Here is a 6,000-nt window from a genome sequence, read left to right on the forward strand (position 1 = left end):
TAATTTGAACATGAGTTTTTTCTAATTACTTTTATTATCGTGGCTTGAGTGAAACAATTCTTAATATTTTGAAGATAGGTTTGTGGGCTAATATGTGGTTTATTTTTATAAATATTTTTTAAAAGAATGTGTATTCTCTAACTATTAGATGCAATTTTAGATACATTTATAAAATTGTGCAGCAAGCAATTTGTATTATTTGAGGAGGTGAAAATTTCTATGTTCTCATTGCTTTTTTTATTGGTCACTTTTATGTACCCATTCATAAGAGATGTGATAAAACAGTTATGGTGATAATTTGTTAAGATTTTGTAGGGCTTTCTACAAAAAGATATCTGCATTTTTTGATATCTGCATTTTTTCTATCTGAGGTTAATTTTTCTAAATTTTTTCATGATAAAATATATTAGTTTCTTTTAAATCTGAAAATGTCTTTTCATCATTCTTGATAGACGTATTATCCAGATATAAAACTCTAGTTTGATCATTTTTATTTCTTCCTAAACATTTTAATCTATTATTTTAGTTCTTCTGGATTCTCTTTATTACAGCTGAGAATTTAGCTTTCAGCTAAATTACTTTTTCTTTCAAATGTGATTTGTCTTTTTTTCTTTAGCTAACTTTAAAATATATTTGTCTTTGGTGTTCTATACTATCAGTACAAAGAATCCATATGTAGATTTCCAACATATGAAGGCTTCATATGCTTATTCTTTGTCTGTTGTTGGTTTTGGTTCTCATATATGGCTTTTTTTTTTTTATGTCTTTGGTGATTTTTGATTGAAAACTACTCATTTTTCTCAAACTTAATGTGATAATTTTTTTTCAGATCTGGATTTGAAGTTGAGCTCCTCCAGAGAGGATTTGTGGAATTTTTTTCTGCTCCTTTCTGGCATGCAGGCAACCTAAGAAATTTTCAAAAAAAAAAATTGCCTGCTTGATCTTTATTTGATTGTTTGTCTAGATCAAAAGAGAGTTATGAATTCAAACTCCAACTACCAGTAAGGATTTGTGGTTTCAAACGTCAAAGGACATATTTTCTGCTTCTTTCCATGTCAGAGTTAAGACAAGCAAGTTTCCCAATGTCATTTCCTAAATACTAGGGCTTATTTCACATTTAATTTTGTAATATGTGTATAATTTTTAATTTTCAGCTTTATGTGGGGATACTACTTTTAGATTCTTCACCTTGAACTGACCTTTGACTTTATCCTCAGTTCTTCGCATATCATGAAGCTTCCAGTGTGGAACCTCTGCTAACCTGGATTCATCACAAAATTTCAGGTTGAAGGCAAGCTGTGAATCTCACTCTCAGATCCCTTGCTTTCCCATGGTTTTGAGGATTGAAATATTCTCTCTTTTTTTTTTTTTTCTTACCGGTACGCGGGCCTCTCACTGTTGTGGCCTCTCCCGTTGCAGAGCACAGGCTCTGGACGTGCAGGTTCAGCGACCATGGCTCATGGGCCCAGCCACTCCGCAGCATGTGGGATCTTCCCAGACCGGGGCACGAACCCGTGTCCCCTGCATCGGCAGGCGGACTCTCAACCACTGCGCCACCGGGGAAGCCCTGAAATATTCTCTTATCTTGTGCCAGGTCAATGATTCTTTAACAAAAATAATTTTAATATTCTCTCTACAGCTTTAGTGTGTGTGTGTGTGTGTGTGTGTGTGTGTGTGTGTTTAATTCTTGATTGGGTGTTTTCAATCTGTTTCCTCACAATGTGAAAAATAGAACATGAATTATTTTTTATTTATTTATTTATTTTCCTGAGGGATTTTACATTAAGTTTTGTGAAGACCACTTTTGAACTATTGTTTCATCAACATTTAAAAATTATTTTAATAAATATCTTGAGAATATCTATCTTCCTTTTCTTTTTCTTTTTTTTTTTTTTTTACTACTTTCAAGTTCCAAAAGGGTTATCCAATATAGGGATTCTATTGGAAACCTCTAAAATTTGCTTTCATAAAAACTGTACTTATTTGCATTTAAATGCATTCAGTGAAGCAGTTGTCATTGAAACAGATGGTGCCAGTAGTTAAGATTATGATAGGTTTGATATCGTCTGGACTAACTAAATTTCATTTATTAATATATGAGGTGTACTTTAATGAAAACAATTTGATTTTTAAATATCATGGTACTTTCTGAATGCATCTAGCTATGACTTGACTTTTTCTTTGGTAGGTTTCTTTCACAGCCACATCTCACCATCATCTAAGAACTATACGTTCAGAACGTGATACGTTAGGTTTTCATACACTTGTATTGCTAAGATTTTTGTAGTTGTTTAAAATCTATTAATAAGAAGTAAATGAGGGGAATTCCTTGGTGGTCCAGTAGTTAGGACTTGGTGCTTTCACTGAGGGGGCCTGGGTTCAGTCGCTGGTCGGGAACTATAATCTCGAAAGGCGCGAGGAGCGGCCAAAATAAAAAAAGTGCATGAGAATAGGTTTTAACTAAATTTATTTTTTAGTTAAAGTTTTAGTTTTAATTAAGCTAAGTTATAAAGTTTGCATGAAAATTTGTCACATTTTCCAATGAGAAACAAAAAATGGACAGTGGTATGGGTTCCAGTTTTAGGTATTAGCTGATTTGAAGACAGAACTTTTAAGAACATTATTTTACCTTTCCTCTTCTCCCTAAATGAAGCTTGTTCCTGATAGTGTTAGAAAACACCTTTCTTAAGCTATAAACATTATAAAGCCTAAAGCGTTACTGTTTCATATAGAATGAGAAAGCATCCCACATCTCCTATAGCTCACATAACCATGGGGCTTCTGAAAAATATAATTTTTATATAAAATATATGTATAAAAATATATTTCTTAGAATATATTCAGAGACCCACATCTAGTGTTTAATCACTAGCTATTCACAGGACAAATACTGCAGTAAATACTGTCTTTCTAAATGGGTTTCTTAACTCTCCAAATGGATAAGCTATTCACTGAGTAAGCTCATGTTTATGAAGGGTGAAAACTTGCCCCTAAATAATTTTCATTAAAAAGGAGGTAAGTTTTTTATAATCAGCAGGACTCCTCAAAGAACATGAAACTTCATATTATCAAATCAGCAGTGAACTTTTCTAACCAGTTTGATATTTACACAGTTCATTTTATTTATTTTTATTAGAAAAACTAAATTTCCATGTCCATTAAGATAGTAGAGCCTTAACAAATATTTCTTTATCATGCTTATTCATTTCTGTACATGGATCCTCTTAATAGTTCTCCTTTTAATATAAAGAAATACAGGATTGATGTCTGGATACAGAATGATAAACTATGGATTAAAAACATTTCACACCATTGCATCATTACTTTCAAGAAGACATGCTGAATATTGCCATGCCATATGTTAAATAGAAGTGTTAATTGAATGCAAATAATAAATGCATATTATCAAGTACCTCTACAGGTGTATGATATATTTTAGTGTACTTAGCTTACTCCATATTTTAGTTTTCTTAGCTTAAATTATTAAGCTAAGAAAACTATTAGCTTGTGCAAACTGAGCAACAGATAATGGCAGAATAAGGCCATATTCTCAAAAGATTCTTTTCTTTCAGAAATAGTGCACAGCAATGCCAAGTTACTCTAGCTTGAACTTTCTCTCTGTACCTATATAGGTTTAAATCAAGGCTGAGTGACTGCCAAACCAGCACTGACCTCTCAATAGGGGTGACATTAAGAATTTTTTGTGGTTTGTGCTTTTGAACAAAATAACATATAACTTCCAGAAGCTCCCATCCAATGCATATATTCATAGCTCTTTGTTCATCCTCTTCTTTTGTGTCAGTGACTTTTAGATAGGAAAAATATAGCCCTAGCTTTAAGCTTTGCTCTTTTAGCACTTGCAGATTGTAATATATATATTTTCATGACATCTACTAACACATAAAGATGATGGTATTATGACACATGGGAAACAGAAAGAGAATGAGTGTGAGAATAAGACTTTGAATACTTTGAGGGTAAAATACATATATTGTTGAATTTTTACAATAAAAACACTCCCTCTTGAGAGGAATGAATATTATTTTTAAATAGGTATGGTGTCCTATTTTTTTTTCCAAAGTTTGATTATTTCCTACACTCTATGTAATATAATCTTACAAGGCAAAGGCAGAGTCTTGTAAACTATATTCCTCCTTGAATAATATAATGTTCAGTTTCTTGTATTTTAAATGTCAGTAAGGACTGATTTATTAAAACTCATGCAAGTAAATGCATTTATCCTTTCATCATAAATTGTATAGTTGCTTAATTTTATTTACTACTGTAAAATACCTGTAACATCACTGCAGATATGGCAAGCAGGAATTAAAATGCACACACATTTTATAGATCTCTCAAATAAACAAAAAGTGTGTGTCCAACCAAACCAAACCAGTAAAGTACATGGGTATGTGAATAAGATACTCTTAGCATTATGTAGATATTCTTTGTAAAAAATGACATGTAGTTACTAAGATAGAATTTATGAATGTGTAAATGACAATGCATTATGGGTTGCTGAATTTGTTTATGATTTACTTGACAAAAAGCAATAGGAATTTTCAACCCCAAGAATGACATTGGCTAGTATCCAATTTTTCTATTTTTTGCTTTCAGTTTCATTTTAGGGGAAGTGACTTTGGGAGCTTTATTTTATTTATTTTGTTTTTTTAGGTTTTTGATGGAGGAGGAGGAAGTCAGAGGGAAAAAATGTCTTGAATAGATTGTCAAAAAACAAACAAACAAACAAACAAACAAACTATAAGTGTTAAGCTCTTGACCTCCTGCTCCTAAGGAGGGGAAACATGGGGAATGAATTTGAATTACACTAACACTTTGAAAAATAGCCAAAACTTTATTTGCCTTTGCTGTTTCCATGATTCTCATTCCGTCACTAGTAATATATGCTCCATATTTAGCTGATGTAGTCTAATTCTGGCTAATTTTATTGGTAAGTTTGAGGCTAGGTAATGCCTACTTGTTCTCTTTTTCCTTATAATAAAACCATTGTAGACTTCTCTGTTGGCACAATGGTTAAGAATCCACCTGCCAATGCAGGGGACATGGGTTCTAGCCCTGATCTGGGAAGATCTCACATGCTGTAGAGCAGCTAAACCCGTGAACCACAACTACTGAAGCCCACGCACCTGGAGCCGGTGCTACATATCAAGAGAGGACACCATAATGAGAAGCCCATGCGCCACAATAAAGAGTAGTCCCCACTCGCCACAACTAGAGAAAGCCTGCATGCAGCAATGAAGACCCAACACAGCCAAAAATAAATAAATAAATTTATTTTAAAAAACCCAAACATTTTATTTTTTCAAGACACTTTTTTGGTCTGTATATGTCTTTATAACAGTCTCATGTCCTTAATTATTATAAAGTATATACAGTTCATGTTACTTTAATTTATCTAGAAATTTGGAGCAAACTATGTGTAAAAAGATCAGGAAATATTTATGACAATAAAGAATATCAAAAGAGGCCAAACTGGTTTTAAAGTATCCCTCTTTCATCATTTATATTAAATTGTCTACCCTAACTTATTTAGGTCTCAAAAGTTAAAGCGTCTTGTAAGGCTCTGCCTTGTCTATTATATTTAAGTAGATAAAGCTTGGTTCTAAAATTCAAGGCCATGCATTTTCTTACCTCAAACTTCTATTTCATTTTTATTTTCATACCCCTATACTTATAGCCTATATTTTAACCAAACTGGATTAATAATTTATGAATTTATCTCCCAGGTCCAATGCAGTTATTGACACATAGTGATAAATTTTAAACACATGAGGAATTTACATAAATGATGAAGCAAATCTTGGTATATAAGAGCAGTTGGTTATTTTTTGCTAATGAAAAATTTTCCACATTATAGATTTACAATTTTAATTGTAGGAGCTCCCACTTGGCATTAGGATAATGGTGGTTTCCTAAATGTAAATCTTTTTCTCACTTTCTCCCCCCAAATCTATACTATCAATGAAGTATGCAAATAAA

Source organism: Phocoena phocoena, chromosome 1, assembly GCF_963924675.1.
Source record: "Phocoena phocoena chromosome 1, mPhoPho1.1, whole genome shotgun sequence".
NCBI lineage: Eukaryota > Metazoa > Chordata > Mammalia > Artiodactyla > Phocoenidae > Phocoena > Phocoena phocoena.